This window comes from Peromyscus eremicus, chromosome 14 (assembly GCF_949786415.1).
Source record: "Peromyscus eremicus chromosome 14, PerEre_H2_v1, whole genome shotgun sequence".
Classification (NCBI taxonomy): domain Eukaryota; kingdom Metazoa; phylum Chordata; class Mammalia; order Rodentia; family Cricetidae; genus Peromyscus; species Peromyscus eremicus.
Window position 1 is genome coordinate 77,314,605 of NC_081430.1, and position 15,737 is coordinate 77,330,341.

The 15,737-nt window shown below is 41.0% G+C and overlaps 1 protein-coding gene and 1 long non-coding RNA gene across 2 annotated transcripts in view; both read left to right on the forward strand.

The window, feature by feature from the left end:
• Window positions 1-15,737, forward strand: part of Rad51b (RAD51 paralog B) — a 539,444-nt gene that overhangs the window by 83,948 nt on the left and 439,759 nt on the right. The gene's annotated exons all lie outside the window — the stretch shown is intronic.
• On the forward strand, window positions 6,040-9,234 carry LOC131924638 (uncharacterized). The gene is made up of 2 exons (XR_009382954.1): window positions 6,040-8,711; window positions 9,059-9,234. It is a non-coding gene; the product is annotated as an uncharacterized LOC131924638 (long non-coding RNA).

Sequence of the window (15,737 nt, forward strand, 5' to 3'; positions counted from 1 at the left end):
TCAGTTCCTTATTGTGATAGGTTTTTTTTTTTTTTCTTTTTTTGGTTTTCCAAGACAGGATATCTCTGTGTAACAGCCCTGGCTGCTTCTGAACTCACTCTGTAGGCCAGGTTGGCCTTGAACTCAACACACATCTGCCTGCCTCTGCCTCCCTAGTGCTGGGATTAAAGGTATATGCCACTGCCGCCCAGTATTAATAGAACACTTTTGATCAGTGGTCTGTTCTGGGAGGATAGCTTGAGTCCAGGAACTGGAGACCAGTGTGGACAATGTGGCAAGACCTGGCCCCATACAAACCAACCAACCCAGTGATATTTTAACACTAAGCTTGTCATACAGAGTAATGGTATCGACCAAATAGGATTTTGGTGAGGAGTAGATGGGATAACAACCAGATATGTAAATAACTGTAAATGGTGCAATGTCAGGAGCTTACCTACCTTCTAAGCAGTCAGTATTGGTGTCGTCATCATCAATACCGTTTACATTGTATATTCCCATGACTGAATAAATGATAAAAACCATCCACAGATGTAGAGGAGAGGAAAGGTCAATCTGATGTGCCTCTTGTGACAGGGATTTGAAAAGAGTTTCTTCTTTATTTTAAGTTTTTTTTTTATTTGTTGTGTATGAGTGTTTTGCCTACATGGATATTTGTGCACCATGTGACTGCAGTGCCCACCGAGGCCAGAAGGGGGCATTGGGGTCTCTGGGACTGGCTTAAAGATGCTTGGGAGCTGCCATTTGGATTCTGGTAATCAAACTTGAGTCCTTTATCAGAGCAACCAGTGCCCTTAACACGGAGCTGTTTCTCCAACCCTCTGAACAGAGTTTCTTACAAGACATATCACTTTTGCTCATGGATGAATGGCAATATAGATATAGTTCTTTTGTTTTGCCAAAACTCTAACAATGGGATCATATAAGTTAGAAGCTTCTAAGGACAGGGACAATAGCTGTTTTGTGACCATATCTCCTTTGCTCCCATTTTAGTCCTCCGACTAAGGAAAGTATTGCATTAAATACTTATTTTCCTCAGTGTTTTTCTTTGTCTTCCTTTTAGCTTTAAAAAATAATGGATGTTTTTTATACCTAGCATTTTTGCTGAAAGTCAAATCAGTAATTTAACCACCAGAATTGGTGGTTAAAATGGATCTTTCTTGGAATGAGGTTGTTTTGTTTGAAGCAAATGACTTGGGAGACAAGATTTAATTCAACTTAAGACTATTTAGACTTGCAGTGTTTATGTTAGTATGTTCTCTGTTTCTATAACAGAATACCTGAGATGGAGCAGTTTATAAAAGAAGTTTATTTTTACTTTGATTTTGGAGGTGGGGGTGTCAACCAAATGCATGGTGTTTGTATGTTTTGACTTTTGGTGAATGCTTTGTGCAGCTTTAGCACAATGGCGGGAAGCAATAGGGCAGCTGGGCTGTGTAAAGGAAAAAGAGGGGTCTGACTTCTGTGGTTGCTAACCCATTCCCCCAAGAAACCATTAATCCACTCATGGGAGCGTGCCTGACACGGTCTAAGCCCTCTTACTAAGGTCTGCTTTCCAACAGTTTCACATTTAGGGGGAAAAGCCTCAACAAAAATTAATAAATTTCAAATTTGTAGGTGTGTGTGTGTTGAAAAATATGTGGTATTAAAAACAATAGATTTTATTTAAATTTGAATAAGCATTAGGCAGTACTTAATATCAACCCGTAAATTGCTTTGCATTAAAAATACTTATGTGATAATGGAAAAATCTGCCAAACGGTCTGGTTTGTCCCCCTGCCCTCCCCTCCCCTCCTCCCCTCCCCTCTCTGGGTATTGAACCTAGAGCCTTATATGCACTAGGTGACTGATCTGTCAATAAGCTGTACCCCAACCCAGCTGTTTTCAGTAAGGTATGATGCCGCTCTCCCTGCCACCCATTCAAGTCTCATGAAGTTTCAGTGTTTCTAAGCTGGTCAGGAACCCCAGGGTTCAAGTGATCTTTCTCCTCAGCTCCCCAAGAAGCTAGGAGTACAGGTTTGTACCACTGCACCTGGCTAAGAGTGTTTTTCAAGTATTTTATTAAGTCTGCCACAGCAGTGTGTGTCTGCACTTCCAGACACTTGGGAGCCTGATGCAAGAAGATTTTATGAGCCCAGGGTCTCAGGGCCAGTCTGGGCTATATAGTGAGATCTACTTGGAGATAAACAAACAAACAAACAAACATTTTACTTAAAAAATGTTTATTTTGCAGGGCCAGTCTGGGCTATATAGTGAGATCTACTTGGAGATAAACAAACAAACAAACAAACAAACAAACATTTTACTTAAAAAAAGTTTATTTTTATTTCAAATGTTTGAGTATTTTGCCTGCATATGTATATGTGTATGACATGCATGCCTGGTGCCCTCTAAGGCAAGAAGAGTTTGTCAGATCTTCTGGAACTGGAATTACAGTTGGTTGTGAGTTGTCGTGTGGATACTGGGAACTGAACCTGGGGTCCTCTGCAAAAGTGGCAAGTGCTTGTAACCCGTGAGATCTTTCCAGCTCCACATAAACACCCCTGACTCTCCCATCTTAGAGGAAAATTCTATGTAGCTCACTTGCCAATATATCTTGGATATTTCCAACTATAGGAAACAGCCCGCTGTGGCAGAATGTGACCAGAGCTGGTCCTGTTTTAAAAGTGCACATTCACGTGGTATAGTTGGTTTGAGGAATACCCAAGACTGACTTGGGATGTGGAGACATTTTGAACTTCTCTGATCCTAGAACCCCTCTTTCCACATTTTCTACAAATATGCGATGAACTTTGGACATGTTGTGGACTGAGTGAAATGGAACCTATCTCAGGCAAATGGAGCCAAAGTCTGGAGATACAAACTACACAGTACTTTCAGTATTTTTGTTTCGATAGTGAATTTTCTTACTGTTTATGCAGTTGGAATCCTGTGATTTATAATCTACTGAAAGGCAGTACCATTCATTCGGTCTGGAATTGGGTGAGGGTTATAATAACAATGCCATCCTCTGTTTATCACAGATGTGGGACCTTTCTTTTTTCTATGTAGGTAGGTTGGTATTATCAAGTGAAATTTTTATAAACCTTTAAAAATAGAGGTTGAGTATTAAGTGGTTTATTTACCAAAATAGGAGAATTACTTTTAGCTCTTGATATAGTATCCATTTTTTACTAAGGATTATGCCCTCTGGTTTAAAGGCTTGGATAGGAAGGAGTAACAACACAGATAGAAATGGAAAATTAGAGTCTGTTTGCTCTTGCTCCTGCAACCCAAGAGTCAGAAGAGTAAGGGCAGAAAGAGCATTACTTCACCGGGGGTGATATTTTGGGCTTATCTGGATTTAGAACATATTTTAGCAGCACTAGTGGTAATTTATGTAAATAACAGTTGACGTTATGCTACGCTCTTGTTTTGTGAGGTGACTTCATGTGGTTTCTGAGTTGTTTACGGTCCACCCTGAAGGTTCCTAATTGTCACTGTCATAGGGTCATATTTCATAGCTTACTGCTCATTTGCAAAGTAGTGACACTTTTCTCTTGTCTTATTAAACTGATGGAACCACTTTGTAGCATATGGAAACATTTTTTTCCCCTTATGTTCTTTTAACAAATAACCCCATGTGACTTACAAATGTTGTGAAAGCAGTAGATATTTGCAAAAGCTTTGTGAATGATTAAACTAATGTATCCTTAGGTTCTAAAAAGGGCTTTCTCAGAAACAAAGAAGGCCAGAGTGAAATGTGGCTTTCAAAGAAGCCCAGCTCTTTCCATGCTAATTCCAGAATCTCTTTGACTTTTTTTTTTAATTGTTCCTATCATACCAGTATTTTCACAAAAGATGTATGAGTCATTTTCTTAGGTGACCAGGTAATGTACAACCTATGTGTACAAAATTTTCTCCAGTTTCATTTATTGAAAAAAATGATAACTGGAATTAAACACTTTTAAACTTTTAAAATGAAGTAATATATTTTAAAGTATCATTGTTAATATTAAGTACACAGGAGTATAATATTTCAAACAGTAATAAAATCTATGCCTAGAAGAGTAAATGGAGAGTGTGTCTATAATATTAATGAAGAGACATATTGTTGGTTATTTGCGGTGCTCTTACCCTGCGAGGAAACGTCATAAAACACAACAGAATCCACTAACGAGAGTTTTATTAAGATAAGGTAAAGAGACAGAGGTGCACAGGCCTGTGGAAAAGACATGTGAGTCAAGATGGAGCCGGGTTTATATGAGAGAGAATTGTTGAGACCAAGGTCGGATAAAGCACAGAGACAAATAGCCAAACAAACGGAAACACATGAAATATGAACCAATGGCTGAGGGGTCACCAACTGGATCAGGCCCTCTGAGTGGGTGAGACAGTTGATTGGCCTGATCTGTTTGGGAGGCATCCAGGCAGTGGGACCAGGTCCTGTGCTCATTGCATGAGTTGGCTGTTTGAAACCTGGGGCCTATGCAGGATCGCTTGGCTCGGCCTGGGAGGAGGGGACTGGACCTACCTGGACTGAGTCCACCAGGTTGATCTCAGTCTGTGGGGAAGGCTTTGCCCTGGAGGAGATTGGAATGGGGGGCGGGCTGGGGGGAAGGTGAGGGGGGCGGGAGGGGGGAGAACAAGGGAATCTGTGGCTGATATGTAGAACTTATTTGTATTGCAAAATAAAAATTAAAAAACAAAACAAAAAAAAAAAGATGGAGCCAGGAATCATGGCGCCACTTGGCGCCGGCTTATAAAGGCTGGGCCGTACCTGCTCACACAGGCCTGTGTGGCTATTCCATGCATGCATGTAGATCACATGGTTGCACTGCGCGCTTTATGCAACCACACAAAGCCACAGGGTCCTGGTGACGCGAGACGTTTTGACTAGGCAGAAGTGACTAGGTCCCCGCCGGGCATGCGCAACCATGCCTAACTGTAGGGGCATGTTGTGAATCCATATCACATATAATGAGAGAAATAATGCTAAATTTTGTTAAACATTTATCAAGTGTTTACATTTAACAAATGATGTACCTGAACAAAACAAGACCACTTATAAAGATTAGGAACATTTTATTGAAATTGGGTCCATGTCTTGTGGTTTAAATTTTGTCTTGACATTTGGCTATGTCCAAAAGTAACTTTTGAAGGACAGATTGTATAGTTGCTGTCTTCAGAATGGGTGGGTGGGTGCAATATTCAACCTCATATTAAACCTAATATAGAGTACGGTGTTCCTCTGAAGAACTGGCAAGAAGGGGGAGCAGAAGAGGAGGAACAGGGAAGAAGCACCTTACTGAACGGACACTGAAGCAGAGTTGGAAATATCACAGTGTCTAACATTCAGGATTGGTGGTAGAGTGCCACTATCTCAGGATTCTGGGAGCAAAAGAATAGCATTTTTTTTCAATGTGATTTTTGAATCAGATGTTCTTTGACTTTTTTTTTTTTTTTTTTCTGAGACAGGGTTTCTCTGTGTAGCTTTAGAGCCTGTCCTGGATCTCGCTCTGTAGACCAGGCCGGCCTCAAACTCACAGAAATCCGCCTGCCTCTGCCTCCTGAGTACTGGGATTAAAGGCGGCTTTGTATTTTTTTTTGTTTGTTCTTTGACATCTTGAACAATACCTGTAATTACATCGGCTGTTTTGTGACTTCAGTAATTCTATAGATATTCTAATCCCACCTAGCAAAGAACATTATCCTAAGTGTTGCAGAAAGAGCAAGATTAAGAAGATATTGCATCCACCCTTGGAGAACGTCTTATCTAGCAAAGGGAAAATGAATGTTCAAACATCTATGGAGCAGAGAGGACTTCATCATGGGGACGAGACAGGTTTGGCTCTTTCATTAACACCAGTGCTTTATGGAGCAGGGGTGTGTGAACAGGCAGCATGTGAAGAATGTGGATGAGGAAAATGGAGTCAGGTTGTGAATGGCATCAACTGAGATGGAGCTAAGGGAGGAATGTCGGGCCTTGATATGATGGAGGATGCTCAGTTCAGATAGCATAGCTATTTCTTTGTTGTTGCCTCCTGGAATTTTGTTTTGTTGTGTTTTTATCCCTTGCTCTTAAACCAAGAAAAAATAAACAGATGGTGTATTATTTAAATCTGAGCCATAAATATCTCCATTCAGCTTAATGGAATGTTAAATATCTTTACAATGTTAACTATTTGGTATATGCAAGATGATTATGAACAAGATCTAATTCCTGCCCTCAGAATGCACATAATCAGTAATGAGAAATTTCACTTATGAAATAATGTGAATTATATCAGTAATTCACTTTGCTTCAAAGTTCAGTATATATAAAATGTAAGCAAGCCAGGTTGTGTATAATGTTTTATATTCCCATTGAGACTCTAGAGTTAAACTGTTCAATATGTTCATCACTAACCATATGTGACTAGTGAATGAAAATTACATACAGTGAAAAATTTAATGCACAAGTTAGGTTTCAAGTGTTGAGTAGCCTCATGTGGCTGGTGACTAGAGTATCGCCCAGCATAAATATTAGATATTACTAGTTTTGCAGAAATCCCCACTTGGAAATAGTGTTCTAGAGGTGTATCAACACTTTAATTGTGTCAGTCGTATGAGTGGCCTGTCATTGATCCATGCCACCAAACTTCATTAAATGCTTGCCGTGGTGGCTGGTGCTGTCAACTTGATAGAACTAGAGTCACCTGGGAGATGGGCCTCTAGGTGTGCTTGTGGGGAATTATCTGGGTTATGTTAATTGAGATGGGAAGACCTGCCCACTGTGGGTGTCACCATTCCCTGACTGGCATCCTGGGCTGTGAATGAATGAAGGGGACTGAGCAACATGCATGAGTTCATTATTCTCTTCTTCAGGATGCAGATGCCATGTGACCAGTTGCTTCAAGGTTCTGCTGCCTGGACTTCCCCTCCAGGACGGACTGTACTCAGAATGATGGGCTAAAATAAACTCCTTGATTTTGTCAGGGTGTTTTACTACAGCAACAGAAAAAGAAACTTAAGACAGAAATTGGTACCAGAAGTGGGGTCGTTGCTGAACCTGACTATGCAGTTCTTAGGCCTTTGGAACTGGTTTTCATGAGGAGCTGAAAGACTTTGGAACTCCAGGCTAAAAAAAGGCCCTTGAGTACTGCAAGCAGAGCAAAATGGGACGTTTAAAATGGAAGCTTGAAAGACCAGAATGCTGAGAGAAATGTGTATAGTGGAGGGCTGGCTCGTGAGGCTTGACAGGGAGAACAAGAACACTATCAGGAACTGTGCTGGGGCCATTAGTGTGATATTTGGGGCCAGAATCTGATTTTATTCTGCCTGTGTCTTGAGAACTTAAGTGAAGTTGATTTTGAAATTAATGAAATAATTAATTTGTTTGGCAGAGAGGATTTCAAGACAGTAGAGTGTAGGCCAGTGCTGAGAAAGTAGCTGTCGTTGTTAAAACGATCATTCCTGTTAAAAACAAACTTTAGTGAAGGTGTTGTGAGGGCAAAATCCCACTTTTTGGTGACGTCATCTTGTAAAGATCCAGGTTTATTTAAGAGAAGAAAGCCTAAACCGAAGGAATTCCCTGCTCCTCGAAAGCAGCTGCCCAGGAAAATGTTCCCCCAGGGTCAGCACACAGAAACTGATGCATCCTAGGGGACCAGGCTCTCTGCACAGCTGGCAGCAAGCTTGACAAGATCACATCTATAGTACTGGTGTTGAAGGCATGAAAGATGTAAGATTGAGGGAATCCTGGTGAAAAGCTGAGGCCAGGCAATGTGTGTCAGGGTCGGAGTCCCTACAGAGAGGTCCTGAGAGGAGATTGTACGAAGCTGTAACAGTGAAGGCTAAAAGTCATGGAGGCCCCAGGATGTCGGATCTGCCAGAACCCTGGACCTCTGCCAGGCAAGCTGAATTCTATGTGGAACAGTTAACTCAAAAGAGTGAGATGTGGTATAGGCAGCAGAGCTGTAAGAGTGAGGTTTCCTGAGCGCTTTGGAGCCTAGCCAATTTCGTCTTGAGTCCTAGGTGCCAGATAAGGAGCTATAGGATTTGGTGTTTGCCCTGCAGGGTTATGGTTTTGCTTTGGTGTGACTGTTTCTTGCTGTGCCCTGGTTCTTCCACTTTGGAATAGGAATGTTTACTCTATGCCATTATATTTTTGAAGTTTGTAAGCTTATTTTTGATTTTATAGGAGCTCACAGTTAAGAGACTTTGGACTGTTAATAACTATGAGTACTTTTAAAGTTGGAATGTATTTTACATTCTGAGATAACATGAGACTGAGGGAAAAGGAATGGAAAGTTATGGCTTAAAAGAACTGTGTTTTAAAAAAAAAAGTGCTGTGTTTAAGTGTCAAGCTGATAAGGGGTAGAGTTGTGATGGACAGTGTTGTCAACCTGACAGACTCTAGAGTCACCTGGGAGATGGGCCTGGGTGTGCCTGTGGGGATATCTGTGTTACGTTAACTGAGCTGCTCACGGTGGGTACCACATTCCTTGGTTGGCATCCTAGACTGTGTAATTGGAGAAAGGAAACTGAGCAACATTCCTGCATTCATTGTTGTCTTCTTCCGGCTGCAGATGTAGTATGACCAGAGCTGCTTCAAGCTCCTGCTGCCTTGAACTCCCCTCCGTGGAGAACTGTGGGCAAAAACCCCTCTTCCTTCTTGAAGTTGCTTCTCTTCGGGCATTTTATCGCAGCAGCCAAGAAAGAAACACTGTGTGGCTTGTGCTTTGCTAGAGGTGGGTGGAAGATTCCTTTCAGTCCTGTGAGAGGTTGAGAGAAGGGAATAGAAGATAGAATGGGATCTGGCAAGCAAGCACCAGCCTAGAAGGGAGAAGAAGGTCTAGAAAGGTTTGAGAAGTACAAAAGCAAAACTCAAAGTCTTGCCCCTAGGGAAAGTTGAGTAAGGTTTGGCTTGGTTACCTTTGGCTTGATTAAGTTGAGAAGGAGTAGGAGAACTCGTGATTAAAGCCGTGTAAAACACCTGGATGTGAAAGCGCATGGCATAGTTGAGGGAGTGAGTGATGTTCATTGTGCCTGGAGCCCAGGCAGCCCCTAATGTCTCTGCAAAATTTGTCTTTCTTAGGACGCACTTCAAAACCAGAGTCTTTTCTTTCTCCACACTGAAGATAGCCTGCCACAGGGGAAGCACCCACATTCCCAGCTGCTTGGGAAGCTGTGTCAGGAGGATCACTCGAGGCTTGGCATTGGTCAACTGGTGACAGAGTCAAATATTGCTTCCTATTAAAAAACAAAAACGTACATCCTTGATGAAAAGGCCCTGGCTCCTTCCCACTATTTGGGGAGCTTCTTTAATTACTTTTGAAAGTGTTTTATTGAGCTGGTGTTCATGTGTGTTTATGTATGTGGGTGTTACTTGCCATGTATGTGTGGAAGTCAGAGGAGTCTGTTCTCTCCTTCTACCGTGTGGGTCACGGCAATTGAACTCAGGTGAGTCTTGGCAACAGGAGCCTTTACCTCTACCTCCTGAAGCAATTTGATGACCCTTGGGGGCCTTTTCATGTTTATTTTATATTTGTAGATCTCATAGTCAAAGAAGGACAAGAAAAATTGAAAAGACAAAATCTAGAGGGACTGGGCAGTGGTTCTTAACCCCTGGAGGGCTGTTGAATGACTCTTTCATAGGGATCACCTAAGACCCTTGGAAAATACAGGCATTTATATTACAATTCATAACAGTAGCAAAATTACAGTTATGAAATAACAATGAAAATGGTTTTATGGTTGGGGGTCCCCACAGCATGAGGAACTGGATTTAAGGGTCGCAGCTTTAGGAAGGTTGCGAACCACTGGGAGAGAGATGACTCAGTGGTTAAGAGGACTGGAGTTTGGTCCTCAGTTTCCAATCATCTGTAACTCCAGTTCCAGAATATTTGAAGATCTGATGCCCTTTTCTAGAGTATGTGGGCACCTGCGGTGTGTGTGTGTGTGTGTGTGTGTGTGTGTGTGTGTGTGTGTGTGTGTTTGTTTTAAAGTTCTACTTGCCAGGCATTTTATTATAGTCAGTTTCTCATGAAAAATATTATTAAACTTTATTGACTATACTTCCTGGAAGTATATTTGCTGTCTATTCACAGTTAGTGTGTTGAGTGAATAATCATTTAAAAGTTTAAATACTTCATCTTCATGTCAGCTTTGGTAGATTTCAAGTAAAATTAGAATTGATTTTTTTGAAAAAGTGACTATAGTCTTATCCTAGAAGTAATAAATTTATTTCTACATCTCCATCTATCTGTGCACATTTGTGAATTTTGTCTGGAATGATTCAATGATTGCTGGATATTTTCAGTGATGAGATTTTTAGATGGTTTGCTGCTTTCTTGGGGATATATTCTATTTGAGTATTTGCAATGAGGGAACTTTAATGAAAATGCTATAGTGAATTTATTATTGTGAAAAAATGAATTTGCGCTTGCACAGTTTAATGTCTCTGTCTTTTAAAATTGACCGTGATTTCCTCTTTCTGTAACTTTTACCAGCAGCATGGTATTTTAGGGTGTGCTATATTTCTTTCAGTCTGCATCTCAGCTGCTTTATTCATAATGACAGAGATGGATGTGGATCCTTCTCAGTGGTAGCTGCTTTCTCATAAATAAAACAATTTATAACTCTTGGCTGAGTCCCTCACACAGAATATAGTCAAAAGCTGTGCATATTAGATAATTGTAACCAGGTTTTGGTCAGATTCCCCATTTCACCCCCACTTTTTCTTTTTGTGGACTAGGCATTTTACCCAGATCTTTTTGCATGTCAGGTCCACCCTGAGCTAAACTCAGTGCTTAGCATCAGTGTATTGAAGTTAGAGGGGTCTTTGAAAAACACCAGTCTTTTCCTAACATTAAGTTCTTAAGTAACACCCTACAGCCAAGGGAAGTGAATGAAATTGAGCCTCTCTCTCCTGGCTTCCTATGTTGTTGTTTCTCCAAAGGTAAACATGAATGCTCTTTTTTTTTTTTTTTTTTAAATACAGAGGGAGGGCTAGACAGAAGGATCAGTTGGTAAAAGCACTTGCCAAGTAAAGCTGACAGCCTGTGTTTGGATTCCCAGTACCCACGTAAAATCTAGATGTAGCACACATCATCTGTAATCCCATGGTTCCTTCAGCAAGGAGGGAGCCAGACAGAATTGCCTGGCAGCTGGTGCACTGCCTAGTGTGGTGTAGAGAGCAGAGCAATAGAAATGAGAGGAACTCGGCCTCGAAATAAGGTGAATGGCCAAGAACCGTCTCCTTGAAGGTGTCCTTTGAGTTTTGCGTGCCCAGCAAGGTGTGTGAGCATGTACACATGCTCACCAACACAAACAAATGAGCAAATAGAAGAGCAGCAGACAGAGAAGATGAGAACCGAATAGTAGCCCCCTTCCCATGTATAGCCATGCAAGTATCCAGGGATGTCCTTAATATGTAAGCATTTTCTTCATCACAAAAAGAGACAAGCTGTTTGGCCATTATTGAACCTTCAAGCTCCAGGAACTAGACAAGAAAGTTAATGGGCTTCTGGTGAGGAGGAGAGCAGTCACTTGTAAAACATTTGGAAGTTACTGTGGTTACTGAGATGAAATAAAATGCAAGTTTCAGTTGGTAGAGGGTTAAAAACAAAGTTGCTCCCAAGTGTGGCAGTCCTGGAGAAGATGCGTCACTCGCTTCTTCTATGAAGCCGTCACTCAGTCCTTCAGAGTAGTGGGGGCAGGGAATATTGCCTCTTTGTTTCTGGAGCTGATTTATTTAGTTATGATTTCAACATGCCTACAAGGCAAACCCCAGAAAACATTGCACAACAACATTAACCAGAGCAAATGGTGCCTTTTTTTTTCTATACCTCCCGCAAGGTCTTTAAAATAAAACAGCAGTGAGGTTTCCATCTCTCCACTCCTTTTTCCAAACTCAAGTTGTTTAAATTGCTCGGGTTATGTTTGACCAGTGGGTGTGGCAGGCTTTAGAATCTTAAGTGGTAGTCCAGGTTCCTGAGCAAGAGAGAGAATGTGAGGTGATGTGACTCCATTGTGGGACCTTGTAGAAAGTGAAGTAGTGAGAGGCACTATGGTCTATGCAGGCTGCTCTTAGCAACAGAACTTCTTACTGAAAGCCCTATTGTTACTGCACATTTATTTTGGAAAGCAAAAGAAATTTGACAGAGAAGTGAAACAGACCATTTTGTCTCCTCTTTTCTTTCCACACAACCACTTTGAAGAGACAGCTTGATACTGTCAGGTTTTGATTCTCCTGGCCCAGGTTAGCATGAATGCCGTTCTCCCAGACTTGACTTAAGCTCACATGGCATTTCGCTGGGTACATAGCACAGGGGAAATTAGCAAACGAGAGCCTTATCCTTAGGAGCTTGGTAAGAATTCGTATCAAGCAAGCAGTTGAGCAAACTCCAAGCTCATTTTTCCATGCACACGTCATCCATCCACCAGCCCTCTTCCTATATTCTCTGTGTTCATTAATGACTTCCGCATCCTCTCCGTGGATACCTCACATTCATCTTGAGTCCTCATGTTCCCTTCGTCTCCACAACCGATCTATCAACAAAGTCCTGTCTCCTCTATCTCAGCAGCTGCCTTTGAAAGTTTCCTTCCCTTTCACCATTGCCTTGGACAGACCCTTTTCATCATTCACTGTGGTTCTTTAGCAAGCCTCTTATCTACTTTCCGTCTTTCTAGTTTCCTAAGCTCACTGTTTCCTTGTGCTTAAAAGGTTATGCATGCTGGTCCTTGCCCCATGCACACAGAGTCCTCCGCCCTGGCTAATACATTGCTGCTAGTATTAGAAGAACCGAGGAAGCCAGGGGTTTTAAAGAATAGTTAGCTGGGAATGAATGGTATATCTGTAATCCAGCTCTTGGCTTGAGCAGGAAGATTGCCTTGAAATTGAAGCCAGTGAGTATCAGGCCAGCCTGGGCTATGTAGCAAGACTGTCTCAAAAACCAAAACCAAACGACAATGGCAATAAAATTACCCCAGATATGACAAAAGAAACAGCCACTGGGCATCAAAGGCAGGAGTCAGAGCAGGTTCAGACCAGCTTCAGACTTGTAGGGAAATCTGTAAGAGGCAGCTCTTATTTTTGCAGATGGAGCTGAAAGAAAAGAGCCACAGAGGATTCCTGGGGTGGTGATTAGGTTCAAGAATGAAGAGAAAACTTATATCTGCCATATCTCACTTTTCAAGGGAGCACCGAGTAGTTAAGAAGCAAGAGTTTCACATTAATGCATTAAAAACTTAACAGTTTTGGGGGTAGAGGTATAGCTCAGTGGTCAAACACCAGCTTAGCCACATGTGAGGTCCTGGGTCCTATCTCCAATAAAAACAAAACGAATAAAAACCAGACCTTACTAGCTGGGTGTAGTGGTTCACCCCTCTAGTCCCAGTGTTTTGAAGGCTGAGGTGGGAGAATTGCTACAATTTCTGGGCACTGGTGAGTGCTAGTCTAGCCTGGGCTATTGAGTGAGTACCCTGTTTCCAAAGAACCATAGCCAACCAAACAAAACAACAACGTATCAAAAAGACCCAAATATGGTGACTTTAGAATAGACACAATGAAGGACAAGAGAAGCTTTGACCTGGAGAGGAAGGGGACCATTCTCATACCTGTGCCTAGTCTTGCTGACTCATGCAGAAACATGTTCAACTCTTTTCCTTTTTATCCATGTCTTTCAAACAACTAGTTTTATTATAAAAGTAGTGTGCTACTGTATACAAATATTCAGAATATCTCAGAAGTTCCCCTCACCTCTGTCATGACAACAGTCCCTGTTTCGTCCCCTAGTCGATTGAAATCGGTGCCACTGCGGCTTGGTTTCTGTCCCGTGGACCTTTCCTTGAATCCACTTGGGGAGGATGTGCGAATGGATGAGCAGGCTTATTCAGGCATGCAATTCTGCCGTGGTGGGAGTGCTCCTCACAGAAACATACTCTGGCTCTCATCCTGAAAACTTGCTTTCTTTGAATCTAGATTATAACTTCACCATGTCCTGTGACTGCATATGGATGGTTTAATTGCTTTTTTAATTTTTTTTTTTTTTTGGCTTCTACACAGTAGAATCTTTGGGGTTTTCTTAATTCTATCTTTTCATAGTAATTGCACATGCACAATTAGAAGGTAAAAATGGAAAAAATTTAGTAAGTCAGTATTAGGTTTGAGGCCAATTAAAATATGAAGAAAGTTATAATTGTTGGCTCAGGGAGAAATTTTTCTTTAAAAATTAGACCATATTAGACACTGTTGGATTAAGTTCAGAGAGATTAACACTGCTAGACCCCCACTCCTCAGTTACTGCTGATGCTGAAAATGAACCATACCTGGGACTTTGGTGGTATGTCTACATCTGCTTTCCCCTTTCTCATATGCGGTGAGTTCTCCCCCCTCAATTGCCCTGTTAGCACAAAAATTCCCAAATTAATTCAAAAAGTAAACTTGAAATCTGTGAAAAAGAGAGGACTTTTGTAATCTTTCACAGCTCTGGGATTCACTTAAACTATTGGAATATTTTCAGAGAATATAGTTTGCTAAACTGAAACTTTCTATTGTTGACTTAGGTTGTAGCTAATTGTGAACATAAATGATGAAATTGATGAAACCTTGCCACTTATTGCTACCTTTTCTAGAAGAACATTAGCAATGATCATGGAATGTTCTAAGCAAACCTGCCAAGTGACTTGATAATCATCAATATTATTTTCAGCAAACTCTTGACTTTCTTAAATCAGACTGCTACTGTCTGATTGTTGTTATTATATAAAACTAAGAAATAGAGGAACATGAGTTTCTGAGAAAGTGCTTGTCAAAGGTTTGTACTCAATATGTTTTGACTATCAGAATCTTTGGAGGCACCATCAGGTAACAGAGCAGAGGGCTGGGGGCCTAAAATGGAGAATTATTCCCAGGCCATTACTCTTACTTTGTAGTTGCAAATACTCCTTGTTTATTTTTAGCATGTGGTAAATTATTTTTCTTAACTGACTCAAGTATGTTTTGTGAAATGATAAAGACCATCACTTTGAGTTATTTTGTGCTCCTCAATAAAGACGCAATTGAATGGTGGTGGTGGATAATTATCACATTGTTTAAGATCCCTTTTTTTTTTTTTTTTTTTCAAGACAAGGATTTCTCTGTGTAGCACTCCCTGGCTGCCCTGGAACTCACACTGTATACCATGCTGGCCTAGAACTCATAGAGATCTGTCTGTCTCTGCCTCTTGAGTGCTGGGATTAAAGGTATACACCACCACTGCCTGGCTTTTAAGATCATTCTTGAAAGCAAGTACTCAGAGCAGGTCACATCAGTTTTTATTTCTTGGAGGCAAAGTGTGTTCTGTCATATAGAACTTTCTCATGAAAACCTGCACAAACGCTGAGGTCTAAGGCTCCTGCAGCAGCCATTCTATGATGCATTTAGTTCATGCCAATTCTAACATCTTAGCTGCTTGCCTGTTGGCCTTCTATATAGTTATATTTGTATGGTTATTTTTGCTAGAATATTCTTCATGAGTTCTGTCATTTAGGTACCCTCCAAATAGAAAATCATGTAAACTTTCCCCTTTTCTCAGTAGAATGTGCTTTGTGTTAGAAATACTGCCAGATTCTCCTTCTAAATTCCATTTTTTATCATTTCTGATTGGTTGCTTGTTGTTATAAAACCATGAAAAAGACTCTTACCCTGTTAATGAGAAATAACCAGTTTATTTTCTCATAAAGGAAAAACAATTGTACATAAAGGTAAATATTTTTTGTAGGGACCCGTTTAA